Source organism: Entelurus aequoreus, linkage group LG09 (assembly GCF_033978785.1).
Source record: "Entelurus aequoreus isolate RoL-2023_Sb linkage group LG09, RoL_Eaeq_v1.1, whole genome shotgun sequence".
Taxonomy (NCBI): domain Eukaryota; kingdom Metazoa; phylum Chordata; class Actinopteri; order Syngnathiformes; family Syngnathidae; genus Entelurus; species Entelurus aequoreus.
In genome coordinates, this window is record NC_084739.1 from 8,419,797 (window position 1) to 8,440,914 (window position 21,118).

General features: G+C 38.1%; 1 long non-coding RNA gene across 1 annotated transcript in view; it reads left to right on the plus strand.

The window, feature by feature from the left end:
- LOC133657094 (uncharacterized) overlaps positions 1–17,447 on the plus strand; it is a 141,432-nt gene extending 123,985 nt beyond the window's left edge. Inside the window, exons 2-3 of the long non-coding RNA XR_009827223.1 lie at positions 1,687–1,794; positions 16,943–17,447. This is a non-coding gene — a long non-coding RNA (uncharacterized LOC133657094). The remainder of the gene's footprint in view (positions 1–1,686; positions 1,795–16,942) is intronic.
- Positions 17,448–21,118: the final 3,671 nt, after the last annotated feature.

The following is a 21,118-nucleotide window of genomic DNA, read 5'->3' on the forward strand; positions in this document are numbered from 1 at the left end:
AGGAATCTGCAACCTATCAGGGTGGACTATTCATCCATGTTTGACACAAGGCGTTGATACGGCGTTGATTATACGTCCGCGTCCTTTAAAACTGACTTGTAAACAAGGTGGCAAATTTGTTGTGTTTGTATATCGAGACAACGTTGGGGTCTAACGTAGGATCCACGTTGTTGGTTGGGAAATGACCAAAATTCAAAGGTCAAATCAACGTCACAACCTGACATTGAATAAACGTCAAAAATAGGGATGTCCGATAATGGATTTTTTGCCGATATCCCGATATTGTCCCACTCTTAATTACCGACACCGATATCAACCGATACCGATATATACAGTCGTGGAATTAACACATTATTATGCCTAATTTGGACAACCAGGTATGGTGAAGATAAGGTCCTTTTTTTTAAAAAAATTATAAAATAAATTAAGATAAATAAATTGAAAACATTTTCTTGAATAAAAAAGAAAGTACAACAATATAAAAACAGTTACATAGAAACTAGTAATGAATGAAAATGAGTAAAATTAACTGTTAAAGGTTAGTACTATTAGTGGACCAGCAGCACGCACAATCATGTGTGCTTACGGACTGTATCCCTTGCAGACATTATTGATATATATTGATATTAGGGATGTCCGATAATGGCTTTTTGCCAATATCCGATATGCCGATATTGTCCAACTCTTTAATTACCGATACCGATATCAACCGATACCGATATCAACCGATATATACAGTCGTGGAATTAACACATTATTATGCCTAATTTGGACAACCAGGTATGGTGAAGATAAGGTCCTTTTTTAAAAAAATTATGAAATAAATTAAGATAAATAAATTGAAAACATTTTCTTGAATAAAAAAGTGCAATGGCCAAATCAACGACACAATCTGACATTGAATAAACGTCGTCATAAAGCATGTTGTTTCAACGTTGTATTTGTGTTGTAGAATGTTGGTTGGGAAATGACCAAATGTCAATGGTCAAATCAACGTCACAATCTGACGTTGAATAAACGTCAAAAAGCATGTTGTTTCAACGTTGTATTTGTGTTGTAGAATATTGGTCAGGAAATGACCAAAATTCAACGGTTAAATCCACGTCAGAACCCAACATTGATTAAACGTTGTCAAAAAGCATGTTGTTTCAACGTAGAGTTGCTCAATGTCAGGAACTAATTCAACAAGTTCTCAACGTTGTTTTAATGTCTTGTGCCTGCTGGGAAGGTTGTCTAAAAAAATGTTTTATTTCAAATGAATCGCGATTGTTATTTTTAACGATTCGTAAATTATTTAAAAAGAAAATCAAAAATATATTATAAAAATTATTAAATTATTTTTTTACATAATTTTTTTCATTTTTTAAAATCTGCTGTGCAATTACAAAAAATAAAATAAAATAAAATAAAAATGAATTAATGATTTATAATTATTTTTATTTTATTTTTTTTAGAATTTTTTTTTCCAGCCACTCAGAAAACTGATATTGTTGATGTAGGTAATCATATCTGCTATACATATTTACTTTAGAAAAGATAAGTGTGGGATACTTCTGTTTTGTTGTGTAACATGTTTAGCCTTAAGATATAAAGAAATGCTGTTTATTTGCTGGAATGGAGATGCCGTGTGGGATACAACTGGAGAGCTAACACTTACCTACTTTTGTGTGTGTTTTCTTGTTGCAGATGGACTAACTTTGATGGCGTCCCGCTAGAGCCGTCAACATGAACACGCTACCATCCATGGACCGGCACATCCAGCAGACCAATGACAGGCTGCAGTGTATTAAACAGGTAACCTCCTCTCCATAGCCACTAGGAAAAGACTTAAGGAGGTCCTCACCTTCTTTACACCCTTTGCTTGACACCTGGTTGTGTGAAATCCCTCTTAACACAACACACACACACACACTCACACATTCTTGTATTTGTTACCTTCTTGAGACCTCTGAAAAAATGCCTACCTCTTTAGGACCACCCTTTCTAGATATATAAAGATGTGTATTTACAACATTAATAATATATACATACTATGCAAATATACAAAAGCTTGTTGTGAAAAATTAGGTGGAATTTCACAAGAAAAAGGCCACAATTTCACAAGAAAAACTTTGAATTTTGGCAGTGTAATAATAAAAGTCGTCATTTTACTCAACGCAGGTCCAAATTTTACAAGAAAAACCGAACATGGGTGCAATGTTATGATTAAAGTTGGAATTTTACTCAATAACCGTCGCAATTTTACAAGAAAAGCTTAAAATGTTGGCAATTTAATGAAAAGGGTCGTCATTTTACTCGACAAAAGTCACAATTTCATAAGAAAACTTTAAAATGTTGGCAATATTATAATAATAATCTGAATTTTACTTGGCAAAATTGTGACAAAAGTCATAATTTTACTCAAAAAATGTCACCATTTTACAAGAACGACAACCAAAAAATTGGTAATATTGTGATAAACGTCAGAATTGTATGCATTTATATGACAAATGTCACCATTTTGCATTAAAAAGTAATAATTTTACATACAAAAATGTAATAATTTTACATAGAAAAGTAATAATTTTACATTAAAAAACGTAATAATTTTACATAAAAAGTAATAATTTTACATTAAAAAAGTAATAATTTTACATTAAAAAAGTAATAATTTTACACAAAAAAGTAATAATTTTTACAAGAAAATATTGCAATATTACAGAAACAGAAAGAATATGAGAAATTGTTCCCAATTTTATAAGGAAAAAAGTCGACACATTGTGAGAAAAAGACTGCTTTTAATTATTCCCCCCAACTTCAAGACTCTCATGGGGAAAAAAGGCATTCTACTATTTTCCACCACACAGTGGAATGCGCTACCAACAGACCTTAAATTTCGAACTTCCCTACTAAATTTTAAAACTGCCATAAAATCATGGCTCAGCTCAACCTCTACCTGATCGGAACCAAAATCGATTCCCAGCAACTTTCCGAAGCATCAAACAGGTTTATATGTGGTTATAGTATATATATATATATATATAAATATAGTCATGTACATAGTGTCATGTACATAGTGTGTATAGCTCCCAACCCCCCATTCTTTCTATATATTGTTGTTCAAATCACCTGACATGTATACTGTGCATATGTACATAATTTGTCCATTTTTTAACATATTTTTTTATATATATATATGTTACAGGTTATATATCTTTTATTATTGAATGTATTAAATGTGATGAATATTTATTGGACCACAATGGAAACAAGGCTTTTGGCTTTTTTTTTGTGCCATCCATTTGCCTAAAGCATTACATGGATTAAATTCTTTAAGATGTCAAAAAACTTCTCAAGCAATCAGTCAATCAATTATTATTATTATTATTTTATTTATTTATTTATTTACTTCAAGTTATTACACTATGTCTCTTTTTACATATTTTATTACATTTTTTTTTAAATAAATGTTGGCCAAAGGGAACACATTTCAATTTCTTACACACACACACTTGTTATTTCATATGTTGACCAGAAGGGGGCGCACTTCAAATTTTTTACACACACTTGTTATTTCATATGTTGACCAGAAGGGGGCGCACTTCACATTTTTTACCCACACTTCTTATTTCATATGTTGAACAAGAAGGGGGCACACTTCTAATTTTTTACACACACTTGTTATTTCATATGTTGACCAGAAGGGGGCGCACTTCCAATTTTTTACACACACTTGTTATTTCATATGTTGACCAGAAGGGGTAGCACTTTAAATTTGTTACACACACTTGTTATTTCATATGTTGACCAGAAGGGGGCGCACTTCAAATTTTTTTACACACACTTGTTATTTCATATGTTGACCAGAAGGGGGCGCACTTCACATTTTTTACCCACACTTCTTATTTCATATGTTGACCAGAAGGGGGCGCACTTCACATTTTTTACACGCACTTGTTATTTCATATGTTGACCAGAAGGGGGCGCACTTCAAATTTTGTACACACACTTGTTATTTCATATGTTGACCAAAAGGGGGAGCACTTCACATTTTTACACACATTTGTTATTTCATATGTTGACCAGAAGGGGGCGCACTTCAAATGTTTTACACACACTTGTTATTTCATATGTTGACCAGAAGGGGGCACACTTCAAATTTTTTACACACACTTGTTATTTCATATGTTGACCAGAAGGGGGCGCACTTCACATTTTTTACCCACACTTCTTATTTCATATGTTGACCAGAAGGGGGCACACTTCAAATTTTTTACACACACTTGTTATTTCATATGTTGACCAGAAAGGGGCGCACTTCAATTTTTTTACACACACTTGTTATTTCACATGTTAACCAGAGGGGGAGCACTTCAAATGTTTTACACACACTTGTTATTTCATATGTTGACCAGAAGTAGGCGCACTTCAAAAATGTTTACATACACTTGTTATTTCATATGTTGACCAGAAGGGGGCGCACTTCAAAAAAATTTACACACACTTGTTATTTCCTATGTTGACCAGAAGGGGGCGCACTTCAAATTTTTTACACACACTTGTTATTTCATATGTTGACCAGAAGGGGGCGCACTTCAAATTTTGTACACACACTTGTTATTTCATATGTTGACCTTTTAAAACCAACACACAGTCAATTTGAAAAATCCCAACTTTTTTGGGACCACCCTAACTTTAATATATTTCACCACCAGGGGTGCCAATGAGACATTCTCTATTAGATGCAATGGTTTTCCGTATTGGGACCATGATTTCGGTCCTCTTATGGAAGGTACTTTTCCTTGTCGATGTCTCAAGAAGGGTAGAAATACAAGAACACACACACACACACACACACACACACACACACACACACACACACACACACACAGACATAACCCAGGGCTACCGCCTCTGCCCGTGATTAATAGTCTCCAAGAGCTGACTAGCTGACAGGTTGTAGGCTTATTTGTTTACACTCTGTGGGCGTGATCCTTTCTCCATCCCCCCGACACGCATGTGACACCAAGCCTCTCGTCAAATCGCTGAATGATAGGGTTTGCCCCCCCACCACCCCCACCCCCCTCACCCTGAGCGCCCTCCATCTTCATCATCTCGAATCTCGACCTTAGCATCCCTTGACACACGTTTCCTCGTTGCCGTGATCGATTTCCACACCAGCTGGCTTCATGTGTCAGTAAGTGTGCTGTGGGGTGGAAGCCGCTGGTATTTGGCTGTTTGTCACAAGCCACGTTCCCAACTGGGTTTGGAACAGTTCTGTGTCATCTATGGGGGAAAAAAAGCAACCCACCAATAAATTAAGCACTAAAAGAAGAGGACGTGGCGGTTATTGATTTTTTTATATCCTACTGGAATGCATCGGATTTGTCGGGTTTTTTTTGGTATTTTTGTGTGCTACACTGCTCACAATTCAATCAATCAATGAATGTTTATTTATATAGCCCTAAATCACAAGTGTCTCAAAGGGCTGCACAAGCCACAACAACATCCTCGGTTCAGATAATAATACTGAACTTTGTATTGAGTAAACAATATCAAAGTGCTACAGTGTATTAAAAAAATAAAATAAAATAAAATAAATAAAAAGATAATAAAGAAATAAATAAAAATAAAAACTCGAACAGCCAAATAGCTATAACTAGTATGCATATATCTAAAAAAAAAGGCTTTTTTAAAAAGAAGGGCTTTTAAGCCTTTTTTAAAAGCATCCACAGTCTGTGGTGCCCTCAGGTGGTCAGGGAGAGCGTTCCACAGACTGGGAGCGGCGGAGCAGAAAGCCCGGTCTCCCACATCAGGGCAAGGAAAAACTCAACCCAGTGGGATGGCAATGAGAAACCTTGGAGAGGACCGCAGTTCTGCTGTAGTAAGCCAACTTACCACTTGTATTCCGTCACGTGACTTCTTCCCGGGAGTGAAAAAAGCGGTGGTCAACCAGGCCGAGAAGCAAGCAGCGCCTTGTTTTTTTACATCCGTCCTGTCACACACACACACAAAACATATTGTTGATGTACAAACCCATGAAGTTGGCACGTTGTGTAAATGGTAAGGGGTGTAACGGTACACAAAAATGTCGGTTCGGTGCGTACCTCGGTTTAGAGGTCACGGTTCGATTCATTTTCGGTTCAGTAAGAAAACAACAAAATATACATTTTGGGGTTACCGTATTTTTCGGACTATAAGTCGCAGACTTATACTCAGGAGCGACTTATGTGTGAAATTATTAACACATTAGCGTAAAATATCAAATAATATTATTTAGCTCATTCACGTAGGAGACTAGACGTATAAGATTTCGTGGGATTTAGCGATTAGGAGTGACAGATTGTTTGGTAAACGTATAGCATGTTCTATATGTTATAGTTATTTGAATGACTCTTACCATAATATGTTACGTTAACATACCAGTTGGTTATTTATGCCTCATATAACGTACACTTATTCAGCCTGTTGTTCACTATTCTTTATTTATTTTAAATTGCCTTTCAAATGTCTATTCTTGGTGTTGGGTTTTATCAAATACATTTCCCCCCAAAAATGTGACTTATACTCCAGTGCGACTTATATATGTTTTTTTCCTTCTTTATTATGCATTTTCGGCCGGTGCGATTTATACTCCGAAAAATACGGTACATGGCAACAGCTGTTTCTAAGGGAGGGGGGTCGTAAACTGCCATCGCCTTTGGTTACAAAACCGTTAAAAAAAGGTTGAAAAACAGTTCAAAGAAAAGGTGCCTGGAGCTTGGGAAAGTCCTGCTTTCTCTCCGCTTTGTAGATCTCGGGTCAAGACAAAATCTTTCTGTGGATTACAATACATCAAAGAAACAGAACACCTTCATGTTGCTTCCCATCCTACACAGTGGAGTTTTACAAGCCTTCTTCTTGGTAGGATCAAAGACAGCTTTTTGTCTTCTCGCCGGGAACTCGTGGCAACAAAAAGTTTTGTGATAACTTAGATACAATTATTCTGACAGTCGTATTCAGTAAAAAAACGAAATTTCGTATTTGCAAACCTTACAAAATCTTATGTTTCTTTTAGTTCGTATTTGCAAACCTTACAAAAGATCATTTTTTTTTAGTAAAACTCACATTATTCCAGGCATTATTAGACATTTTGCATGTTTGCTTTTAAAGTTATGTTTGACTACATGTTTATTGCTTTTTTTTAAATTATCTCAGGATTCTAAGAACATTACTGTCATTGTCAGGTTCAAACACTGATGACATCTATTAAACAAGACAAGAAGCAAGGAATTAAACAGAGACGGAATTCAATTTGGCTTAATGAGGAGAAACGCGTAGACCTGTACCCTTGTACGGTGTCTCACCACGATCTGACGAAAGATTGTACGCCTCCTCTTTTATTTGGACTTTCCCTGATTACATGGCAACTGGACTCTCACTATTATGTTGGATCCACTATGGACTGGACTTTCACAATATTATGTCAGACCCACTCGACGTCCATTGCATCCGGTCTCCCCTAGAGGGTGGGGGTCACCCACATATGCGGTCCTCTCCAAGGTTTCTCATAGTCATTCACATCGACGTCCCATTGGGGTTGTGAGTTTTTCCTTGCCCTTATGTGGGCTCTGTACCGCGGATGTCGTTGTGGCTTTTGCAGCCCTTTGAGACACTTGTGATTTAGGGCTATACAAATAAACATTGATTGATTGATTGATTGATGGCAACAGCTGTTTCTAAGGGAGCGGGGTCGTAAACAGCCATCGCCTTTGGTTACAAAACAGTTAAAAAAAAAAGAAAAGGTGCCGCTTTCTGTCCGTTTTGTAGTTCTCGGGTCAAGACAAAATCTTTCTGTGGCAACACAAAGTTTTGCGATAACTTAGATACAATTATTCTGAATAAAAACCGAAATTTCGTATTTGCAAACCTTACAAAATCTTATGTTTCTTTTAAAACTCACAAAGATGTAGCATTGAACCAGGCATCTCCACCGTTTCCACACTGGAACGCGAGTTGCAAATACCCAGAGGGATACACCGTGGTCGTCGTACAGCGCAGCCGTGATCGCACCAGACTGCACTGAAGTGAAGTGCATTGTGGGAGCGGACTACGCAGTCAAGTAGGCAGTGAGCCGTCTGATCCTTGGCGGGCTTCACAAGGAATCAGTCCATCATTGCTTTGTGTGCAGGATGTGTCCCTCCGCTACCCCTCCACCCTCCACCCTCCCCCCGTCCTCGTCCTCACCCAACACCCTGGAACGCCAACAGGAGCAGTTCCCTGTTTGAGGAGAAAACGCCGCTCCCCCCTGGCCTCGCCTATATGTTGTCAGGCAGAGTGGCGATGGCGAGAGGAGTCGTGAGTTCACATGCAGACAGACGATCCCCCCCTCCGCCGCGTTAGCGCTCAGTCGTCTCGTGCCGGAGGCTGACGGCGCCGCCCATCGCGCAGCAACAATGCCAGCTCACATCGCTCATGCAGAAGAGGCTGCGGCTAAGTCCTTTCACACAGATTCTGCAACATCAGTCCCGCCAGGATTTTGCAAGGTTGCCAAATTCAACAAAATCCCCACTATTCCTGTCAGGTTCAAACACCGAACCATCTATTAAACAAGACGAGAAGCAAGGAATCAAACAGAGACAGGAGTCAATTTAGCTCATGAGGAGAGCACGTGGTCCTGCGCCCTCGTACAGTGTCACCCCACCGCTCTGAGGAGGAAGCTCTACGCCTCCTCCTTTATTTTGGGCATTTCCTGATTACATAGCTGCAGCTGCTTCTAAGGGGAGGGGGTCATAAACTGCCGCAGTGGGTCATAAACAGTTCAAACAAAAACGGTGCCTGGAGCGGTGTCAGGTTTGCCCCCTCTCCGCTTGTAGATCTCGGGTCATGATAAGGTCCTTCCCGTCCAAGATCTGAGAAACCAACACCTCTACGGCGCATTCCACCGCACACAGTGGAGGTTTTACAAGCCGTCTGCCTTTTGCTTGATAAGATCCGAGACAGCTTTTGTCTTCACGCAGGGCAACCTGAACTCATAGCAAACAAGTTTGCTTAAAAATGTTGTTGTGCTTGTGCAACGACAATAAGGATCATTCCATTCGTTCCACTCCTTATAGTCCGGTGTGGCTAATATATGTAAACATGTTTATATCTTCTAAAATGTGGTGGGTGTGGCTTAAATACCAGTGCGCTCTATGGCCCGGAAAATAAAGTAAGTGACGTTTTACAAAAGTGAGTACACTATTCAACCATTTTACTAAAGTACACCTTTTCAAGGGAGAATACTAGCAATGAAGCTCGGGTATATTTTAGAGTAGTCATTGTACAGCCTTTATATTTTTTTATAAATCCCACTGTTTACATGAAACATGCTTCACCGGTGAGAGAATTTGGCAAGTGCCGTTTTGTCCTACTAATTTTACGGTCCTTGAACATACAACATAGTTTGTTTACACGTACAACATTCTCCGATGCTGCCACAGAAAGACGTGTTTTATGCCGCTCCTCCTTTGTCTCATTTTGTCCACCAAACTTTTTATGCTGTGCTTGAATGCACAAAGGTGAACTTTGTTGATGTTATTGCCTTGTTGGAGTGCTAATCAGGCATATTTGGTCACTGCGTGGGGCGGTATAGCTCGGTTGATATAGAGTGGCCGTGCCAGCGACTTGAGGGTTCCAGGTTCGATCCCCGCTTCGGCCATCCTAGTCACTGCCGTTGTGTCCTTGGGCAAGACACTTTACCCACCTGCTCCCAGTGCCACCCACACTGCTTTAAATGTAACTTAGATATTGGGTTTCACTATGTAAAAGCGCTTGGAGTCACTAGAGAAAAGCGCTATATAAATATAATTCACTTCACGCATGACTGCAAGCTAATCAATGCTAACAATGTATTTAGGCTAGCTGTATGTCCATATTGCATCATTATGCCTCGTTTGTAGGTATATTTGAGCTCATTTAATATCCTTTACTTATCTATTTATTAGGGATGTCCGATAATATCGGCAGGCCGATATTATCGGCCGATAAATGCGTTAAAATGTAATATCAGAAATTATCGGTATCGTTTTTTTTATTATCTGTATCGTTTTTTTTTTTGTTTTTTTTTGTTTTTTTTTAATTAAATCAACATAAAAAAACACAAGATACACTTACAATTAGTGCACAACCCAAAAAACCTCCCTCCCCCCATTTCTTTCTGTTATCAATATTCTGGTTCCTACATTATATATCAATATATATCAATACAGTCTGCAAGGGATACAGTCCGTAAGCACACATGATTGTGCGTGCTGCTGGTCCACTAATAGTACTAACCTTTAACAGTTAATTTTACTCATTTTCATTAATTAATAGTTTCTATGTAACTGTTTTTATATTGTTTTACTTTCTTTTTTATTCAAGAAAATGTTTTTAATTTAGTTATCTTATTTTATTATTTTTTTAAAAAAGTACCTTATCTTCACCATACCTGGTTGTCCAAATTAGGCATAATAATGTGTTAATTCCACGACTGCATATATCGGTTGATATCGGTATCGGTTGATATCGGCATCGGTTGATATCGGTATCGGTAATTAAAGAGTTGGACAATATCGGAATATCGGATATCGGCAAAAAGCCATTATCGGACATCCCTACTATTTATATTTGCATTTCTCATGACATATTATCCGTATGTAATATTGGCTGCATTTCTGATAGTTGTTTGTGTGCCGTGTTGTTCCAGACCACAGCAAACATTACCTAGCTTGCCAAAGATTGTAACAAATCTTTTAAAAGAAGACAGCCTGCCGTTTCCTTTAACTTGGACACACACATCTACACTTTTGGCTTTTCTAAGACCGTCATTTCCAGGAGTTATCTCACCCTCTGAGAAGCCTCCATTTTACTAATGTTTTCCAATGTTGTATAAATGTGTAGAATAAATATTACATTTCAACATTTCTGTCAACAAAGATTTGCGTCAGCTTGCGACACGTAGTCATTTTGATAGTAGGCTATTATAGCTAATATAGACACTTACATCATGTGTCGCCTTCGTTATAACACTTATTGTCAGGTTCAAACACTGATGGCATCTATTAAACAGACAAGAAGCAAGGAATCATGCCGAGACAGAGTTGAAATTAGCTCAATGAGGAGAGACGTATTGGGCTGTACACTTAGTTACAGTTCCAACCTATACTCTAAGGCAGTGGTCCCCAACCACCGGGCCGCGGCCCGGTACCGGTCTGCGGACCGATTGGTACCGGGCCGCACAAGAAATTTAAAAAAAAAATATATATATATATATTTTTTTTTTTTTAATGAAATCAACATAAAAAACACAATATATACATTATATATCAATATAGATCAATACAGTCTGCAGGGATACAGTCCGTAAGCACACATGATTATATTTATGTATGTAAAAAAAAAAAAAAAAAAAATGTTTTTTAAAATACCACCCCCCCCCCACACACTTAGTTACAGTTCCAACCTATACTCTAAGGCAGTGGTCCCCAACCACCGGGCCGCGGCCCGGTACTGGTCCGCGGACCGATTGGTACCGGGCCGCACAAGAAATTAAAAAAAAAATAAATAATAATAATTTTATTTTTTTTTATGAAATCAACATAAAAAACACAATATATACATTATATATCAATATAGATCAATACAGTCTGCAGGGATACAGTCCGTAAGCACACATGATTATATTTATGTATGTGAAAAAAAAAAAAAAAAAAAAAGTTTTTTAAAATACCACCACCCCCCCCCCCCCCCCCCCCACACTTAGTTACAGTTCCAACCTATACTCTAAGGCAGTGGTCCCCAACCACCGGGCCGCGGCCCGGTACCGGTCCGCGGACCGATTGGTACCGGGCCGCACAAGAAATTAAAAAAAAAAAAAAAAAAAAAATTTAATTTTTTTTTTTTTTATGAAATCAACATAAAAAACACAATATATACATTATATATCAATATAGATCAATACAGTCTGCAGGGATACAGTCCGTAAGCACACATGATTATATTTATGTATGTAAAAAAAAAATATATATAAATAAAAAAAATTTTAAATACCACCACCCACCCCCACCGGTCCGTGGGACACATTTTCAAGCGTTGACCGGTCCGCAGCTATAAAAAGGTTGGGGACCACGGCTCTAAGGCACAGCCCACGTGCTCCTCTATTTATTCGGGATGTCCCTGGTTACATCACAGGCTGCTTCTGAAGGAAGGGGGGTCATTTCAGCAGCCCCAGTTAGACACAATATATGATTATTCAGAAATGCAAATGTGCTGACACTCGTGATATCGCCCTGTCTCTGCTTTGTCTGCGTCACGACACTCGGATGTTCCGGACACAAACACTGATACGAGACGACTCGCAATCTTGGATTGCAAGTTGTCCCTTTGCACAGATAGAAAAGTACAACTTCAACACAATTGATAATAACTATAGCAACGGCCTTTAAGCATAAGAGTTGATTGATAACATACACATAATTATTGTAACACTTATATAAGGCTTTTTTTTGTTTTGTGGCTCCAGACAATTTTTTTTTGGTCCAAAATGGCTCTTTCAGTATTGTTTTCTATGTTTCAACATTTGCACAGTTGTTTGCCATTTTAGCCAGATGCTTTTCTCAGAACGTTTGTTTGTATTTGTTCATTAATGACTTTTTTTCTCCAGCAAAATTACCCTCTAAGAGGAAAAAAATCAGAACACTTTATTGCAACGTTCACTTTCTACCTGCAATTTTATTGCCACAAACACCAAAATGCACTTTTCATTGAAATTTTTGGCATCTAAAAAAATCCCTGTATGAATTGCTGTCAATGTTCAAAAAACCTTTAATTTAAGATGAAAAAAAAAAAAAGCATAGTTTTGTTCAATGTGTTAAAATCTTTTTGAAAATGCTGCCACAAAATCGGGCGTTTTAAGCAGCAATCACGAAAATTGCCCGCGAAAATCCTGGAGGGACGTTAGTCACCCGTCTGCACGCGGTACCTGTCATACAGTGCTTTCAACACGTAAACACCCTCTCGCAAATTGCTTTGACCTCCCATTCCGTGTCGGTGCTTCTCGCACTCGCCAGCGACACGGGGGAAAGGCTGCACCCTTCCTGGCAGGAAGCGGCCTCTGTGTAAATTGCCACAGTGTGAAGTTGAAAACTGGTGTGTCAAGCATTTTATACCACTGGGTTCTGTGTAAAAGGCATAGGTGCATGAATGCCTTCATAAAACATAGCCCCTTTTACACAGCAGCCACTTTTTCTGTCACTATTCTGTCTAAACCGGTGATTCTCAAACTGTCTTACGGGCTCCATCTAGTGGTACGCCAAAGAATCACTTGATTAAAGTGCCGTATTTTCTAGCTGCAACCAATACATTTTAGGGAAAAAATATATGTTTACATATATTAGCCGCACCAGACTATAACTTGCAGATATATACATTGTGAAATAAGGTATTTACGCAGAAATATTTTGCAAATGTTTATTTACATATCTTAATTGTTTGTAACAAGGCAGTAAAACGGCTGATCAAACAAAACAGCAACCACAAAATTTTAGGGAAAAAATATATTTTTACATATATTAGCCACACCAGACTATAACCTGCAGATATATACATTGTGAAATAAGGTATTTACGCAGAACTATTTTGCAAATGTTTATTTACATATCTTAATTGTTTGTAACAAGGCAGTAAAACGGCTGATCAAACAAAACAGCAACCACAAAATTTTAGGGAAAAAATATATTTTTACATATACTAGCCGCACCAGACTATAACCTGCAGATATATACATTGTGAAATAAGGTATTTACGCAGAAATATTTTGCAAATGTTTATTTACATATCTTAATTGTTTGTAACAAGGCAGTAAAATGGCTGATCAAACACAACAGCAACCACAAAATTTTAGGGGAAAAATATATATTTACATATACTAGCCGCACCAGACTATAACCTGCAGATATATACATTGTGAAATAAGGTATTTACGCAGAAATATTTTGCAAATTTTTATTTACATACCCTTAATTGTTTGTAGAACGGCAGTAAAACGGCTGATGAGACAAAACAGCAACCACAAAATTTTAGCGAAAAAATATATTTTTACATATACTAACCGCACCAAACTATAACCTGCAGATATATACATTGCGAAATAAGGTATTTACGCAGAAATATTCTGAAAATGTTTATTTACAAACCCTTAATTGTTTGTAACACGGCAGTAAAACGGCTGATCAAACAAAACAGCAACCACAACATTTTAGGGAAAAAATATATTTTTACATATACTAGCCGCACCAGACTATAACCTGCAGATATATACTTTGTGAAATAAGGTATTTACGCAGAAATGTTTTGCAAATGTTTATTTACATACCTTAATTGTTCGTAGCACGGCAGTAAAACGGCTGATCAAACAAAACAGCAACCACAAAATTGTGGAGAAAAATATATTTTTCTATATACTAGCCGCACCAGACTATAACCTGCAGATATATACTTTGTGAAATAAGGTATTTACGCAGAAATGTTTTGCAAATGTTTATTTACATACCTTAATTGTTCGTAGCACGGCAGTAAAACGGCTGATCAAACAAAACAGCAACCACAAAATTGTGGAGAAAAATATATTTTTCTATATACTAGCCGCACCAGACTATAACCTGCAGATATATACTTTGTGAAATAAGGTATTTACGCAGAAATGTTTTGCAAATGTTTATTTACATACCTTAATTGTTCGTAGCACGGCAGTAAAACGGCTGATCAAACAAAACAGCAACCACAAAATTGTGGAGAAAAATATATTTTTCTATATACTAGCCGCACCAGACTATAACCTGCAAATATATACATTGTGAAATAAGGTATTTACGCAGAAATATTTTGCAAATGTTTATTTACATATCTTAATTGTTTGTAACAAGGCAGTAAAACGGCTGATCAAACAAAACAGCAACCACAAAATTTTAGGGAAAAAATATATATTTACATATACTAGCCGCACCAGACTATAACCTGCAGATATATACATTGTGAAATAAGGTATTTACGCAGAAATGGTTTGCAAATGTTTATTTACATACCTTAATTGTTTGTAACGCGGCAGTAAAACGGCTGATCAAACAAAACAGCAACCACAGAATTTTAGGGAAAAAATATATTTTTACATATACTAGCTGCACCAAACTATAACCTGCAGATATATACATTGTGAAATAAGGTATTTACGCAGAAATATTTTGCAAATGTTTATTTACATATCTTAATTGTTTGTAACAAGGCAGTAAAACGGCTGATCAAACAAAACAGCAACCACAAAATTTTAGGGAATAAATATATTTTTACATATACTAGCCGCACCAGACTACAACCTGCAGATATATACATTGTGAAATAAGGTATTTACGCAGAAATATTTTGCAAATGTTTATTTACATACCCTTAATTGTTTGTAACACGGCACGCCCCCGAAGCACAATAAATCCACCTTCTTTGCAGGAACTCACGAAACAAGGCGCTCGGGCTCCTCGCATGATAAGAATAAAAAAACGTTTCGGCGCTAAGAAACGCTTTTTTTTTTTTTTACCGCTTTTTGTATCGCGCCAGTTCGAGTAGCCTTCAGACACCCGAGAAGAAAAGCCTGGGTGAACAAGCAAGGGGGAGGGGGCTGAAAGAGAACACCTTTCTGGTCCGCCGCTCCCAGTCTGTGGAACGCTCTCCCTGACTACCTGAGGGCACCACAGACTGTGGATGCTTTTAAAAAAGGCTTAAAAACCCTTCTTTTTAAAAAAAAAAAAAAAAGCCTTTTTTTAGATATATGCATACTAGTTTTAGCTATTTGGCTGTTCGAGTTTTTATTTTATTTTTATTTGTTGTTATCTTTTTATTTTTATTTTTATTTTGTATTATTATTTTTTTTAATACACTTTGAGGTTGTTTACTCAATGTAAAGTGCTTTTTACAAATAAAATCTATTATTATTATAGATTAGACAACACCTTTCTGCTCCGCCGCTCCCAGTCTGTGGAACACTCTCCCTGACCACCTGAGGGCACCACAGACTGTGGATGCTTTTAAAAAAGGTTTAAAAACCCTTCTTTTTTTAAAAAAAAAAAGCCTTTTTTTAGATATATGCATACTAGCTTTAGCTATTTGGCTGTTCGAGTTTTTATTTTATTTTTATTTGTTGTTATCTTTTTATTTTTATTTTTATTTTGTATTATTTTTTTTTTAATACACTTTGAGGTTGTTTACTCAATGTAAAGTGCTTTTTACAAATAAAATGTATTATTATTATAGATTAGACAACACCTTTCTGCTCCGCCGCTCCCAGTCTGTGGAACGCTCTCCCTGACCACCTGAGGGCACCACAGACTGTGGATGCTTTTAAAAAAGACTTAAAAACCCTTATTTTTAAAAAAATAAATAAAAAAAATTTAGATATATGCATACTAGTTTTAGTTATTTGGCTGTTCTAATTTTTATTTTATTTTTAATTTTTATTATTTAATTTTAATTTTAATTTTTTTTAATACACTGTAGCACTTTGAGGTGTTTTACTCAATGTAAAGTGCTTTTTACAAATAAAATCTATTATTATTATTACCACCAAGGCAAGGACAAGGCTGCCAGGACAAGGATGCCGGGCCAAGTCCGACCCGTGGACTTGTGGGCTCTGTTAGGCTAGTGAAAATTGAGGTACCGGGTCATGAGGATGAGGACCGGCTGTTGCCAAGAAAGATGAACAAGAAACACTGGCTTCTTTCCCGCGATGCGGCACAATAAGCGCCGAGTGGGCGTACGTCGGGACGCGGTCAAGGTCCTCCGAACACAAGACCTCGATTTAAAGACGCTGTGCAACTATTTGCCTGCGGCGTTTTTTTTGTTGTACAATTTGCACTTCATGCGAAGAAAAAGGATGATTTTTGTTGTTGTTGCTAATGCTTTGCGTGTGTTTGTGCAGCACTTACAGAACCCGGCCAACTTCCACTCGGCGGCCACAGAGCTGCTGGACTGGTGCGGAGATCCCCGGGCCTTCCAGCGACCTTTTGAGCAAAGCCTCATGGGATGTCTGACGGTATGCAAACATCCATTTTTTTTAAGGGGGGCGGGGGGTGCTTTTAAAGGCAAATAATAATTGTTTGATGAATACTTGGGATGCTTGGCTTGAGTCTCTGGGGGCATTAACCTCTTAAGGCCCAAGCTGTTTGTTTACATGATTTTTTTTATTTCTCTTTGCTATTTGGGCTTATTGGACCCTAATTAGAATAAAAACTAAAAATCATATTTTTGTACTTAGTCCATAAGTACACAAATGTGTACTTCATGTGTAGTGACATGCTCATTTTTATTTTTACACTTTTTTTTTTCCAAATTCCATTGTATGTTATACTTTTCGGACACCACCAGACGGCAGTATAAGTGTCCACATAAGCGGCCATAAGACCCCAATTCAGTAGTGTACACAATTTTGGAAATAAGAGCTAAAAGGTGCTGTCCACGCATGTGGCCACTAAGGCAGGGGTGTCCAAACTTTTTCCACTGAGGGCCGCACACTGAAAAATCGAAGCACGCGGGGGCCATTTTGATATAATTTCATTTTCAAAACCTATACAATATACACTTTTTTTTTTTTAACCCTTGGGCCTCCCTCAAGTTAGCTCCTAGGGACCCAGAAGGGGTTCAGTCTTAAAAAAGGTTAAAAATAAGTCATATATTATTTATTTTTTATTAAACGCTTGAATCTCTAATTCAACTTCTTATATATATATATATATTTGAAGTTCGATCAACTTCATATATATATATATATATATATATATATATATATATATATATATATATATATATATATATATATATATATATATATATATATATATATATATATATATATATATATATCAAAGTACAATGGGAGCTGCCACCTGTCACACTAGAAAATAACCTGAATGACTGACAATAAGAGAATAATAGAGTTATAGCACGCATAAAATTAGAGATGTCCGATAATGGCTTTTTTGCCGATATTCCGATATTGTCCAACTCTTAATTACCGATTCCGATATCAACCGATACCGATATATACAGTCGTGGAATTAACACATTATTATGCCTAATTTTGTTGTGATGCCCCGCTGGATGCATTAAACGGGGTTGAGGGTAGCGGGGGGGTGTATATTGTAGCGTCCCGGAAGAGTTAGTGCTGCAAGGGATTCTGTGTATTTGTTCTGTTGTGTTTATGTTGTGTTACGGTGCGGATGTTCTCCCGAAATGGGTTTGTCATTCTTGTTTGGTGTGGGTTCACAGTGTGGCGCATATTTGTAACAGTGTTGAAGTTGTTTATACGGCCACCCTCAGTGTGACCTGTATGGCTGTTGACCAAGTATGCGTTGCATTCACTTGTGTGTGTGAAAAGCCGTAGATATTATGATATTATTGTGCCTTTAAGGTTTATTGGCGCTCCGTACTTCTCCCTACGTCCGTGTACACAGCGGAGTTTTAAAAAGTCATGCATTTTATTTTTTGAAACCGATACCGATAAATTTCGATATTACATTTTAAAGCATTTATCGCAGTCCGATACTATCGGACATCCCTACATAAAATAAATAGGCTGGAAGTTGGTGCAGAACAGTACTGTTGATACCGTTCTCCAGCTGTCACTCAGAGAGTGTGATATCAACACATGTGTGTGGAAATAATACGAAGATTCTTTCTTGAGGCGTTTCGTCGAGCGTTTCCCTCCCGCATCTCAGAGATCAGGCTGATAGAGCATTGTTCCTATCACAAGTGGTAGCGTTAGCAAACAGATAGAGGCTCATTAATGTGTAAATGACAATAAAAGCCTCTTAGAGGCTGATAAAGAAGCGTACAATGCAGCCAAGCACCGAGATCCCACTCAGCGTGGCGCTCGTCGATCTGCTAAATTGCTTCATTAGACTCCCACTGCAAAACAGCTCCTTATCAGGAGAATTACAGCCTGCCGCGCGCACATTCTTCCCGGGATTCGCTCCTCCCTCGCCACGCCATGGCGAGTGTCCGAGCTGGGGGGAATATTAATGCCGCCGCGCCATCTCCAGCCAATGAGATTAGCTAAATGAAAGGCATGTATGCGCGGAGACGTTTGATGCCGCCCGGCATGTGGAGGTCATCCTGCATTTCCCCGGTGGAGCCTTGGGATCCGGAAGCAATAAAGGATGACATGATGGAGCTGTTACAGATAGCTCCATTTGTCTCTTGACAATGTGCGCCTTTTTTTTTTTTTTTTGAATATAGTCATGCATGTATAAAGGAAGACACGGGGAAGACGTCACGCCCAACCTTTTATTTCTCACGCCAGGTTTGGTATAGTACAGGGGTCGGCAACCCAAAATGTTGAAAGAGCCATATTGGAGCAAAAATACAAAAACAAATCTGTCTGGAGCCGCAACAAATTAAAAGCCATATTACATACAGATAGTGTGTCATGAGATATAAATTGAATTAAGAGGACTTAAAGGGAACTAAATGAGCTCAAATATAGCTACAAACGAGGCATAATGATGCAATATGTACATATAGCTAGCCTAAATAGCATGTTAGCATCGATTAGCTTGCAGTCATGCAGTGACCAAATATGTCTGATTAGCACTCCACACAAGTCAATAACATCAACAAAACTCACCTTTGTGCATTCACGCACGTTAAAAGGGTGGTGGACAAAATGAGACAGAAAAAGAAGTGGCATAAAACACGTCCTAGAAAGTCGGAGAAAGTTATACATGGACACAAACTAAGGTGAGTTCAAGGACCGCCAAAATTAGTAGGACAAAACGGCGCTCGCCAAATACTCGAATCAGTGAAGCATGTTTAATATAAACAGTGTGCTTTATAACAATTAGGGAGGTTTATGTCATGTTTGTCCTCCTACAGAAACCATATTAAAACAAAAAATTTATTTTTTTCCCCCTCATCTTTTTCCATTTTTCATACATTTTTGAAAAAGCTTCAGAGAGCCACTAGGGCGGCGCTAAAGAGCCGCATGCGGCTCTAGAGCCGCGGGTTGCCGACCCCTGGTATAGAATAAAAAGGCTTCATTTTCATCGCACTTTAAATACAACAATCCTCCTGCGCGGGAATGTAAAAAAAGAATAATTGCCGTATTTTTCGGACTACAAGGCGCACTTAAAGGCCTACTGAAATGATTTTTTTTTATTTAAACGGGGATGGCAGATCCATTCTATGTGTCATACTTGATCATTTCGCGATATTGCCATATTTTTGCTGAAAGGATTTAGTAGGGAACATCGACGATAAAGTTCGCAACTTTTGGTCGCTGATATAAAAAAAAGCCTTGCCTATACCGGAAGTAGCGTGACGTCACAGGAGGTAGGACTCCTCACAATTCCCCATTGTTTACAATGCAGCGAGAGAGATTTGGACCGAGAAGGCGACGATTACCCCATTAATTTGAGCGAGGATGAAAGATTCGTGGATGAGGAAAGTGAGAGTGGAGGACTAGAGTGCAGTGCAGGATGTATCTTTTTTCGCTCTGACCGTAACTTAGGTACAAGGTCTCATTGGATTCCACACACTCTCCTTTTTCTGTTGTGGATCACGGATTTGTATTTTAAACCACCTCGGATACTATATCCTCTTGAAAATGAGAGTCGAGAACGCGAAATGGACATGCACAGTGACTTTTATCTCCACGACAATACATCAGCGAAGCTCTTTAGCTACTGAGCTAACGTGATAGCATCTGGCTCCATGCAGATAGAAACAAAATAAGTAAATCCCTGACTGGAAGGATAGACAGAAGATCAACAATACTATTAAACCGTGGACATGTAACTACACGGTTAATAATTCTCAGCCTGGCAAAGCTTAACAATGCTGTTGCTAACGACGCTGAAGCTAACTTAGCAACCGGACCTCACAGAGCTATGATAAAAACATTAGCGCTCCACCTACGCCAGCCAGCCCTCATCTGCTCATCAACACCCGTGCTCACCTGCGTTCCAGCAATCGACGGCGCGACGAAGGACTTCACCCGATCACAGATGCGTTGGCGGCTAGCGTCGGCTTGCGCGTCTGCTATCCAAGTAAGTAGTCCTGGTTGTGTTGCTGCAGCCAGCCGCTAATACACCGATCCCAC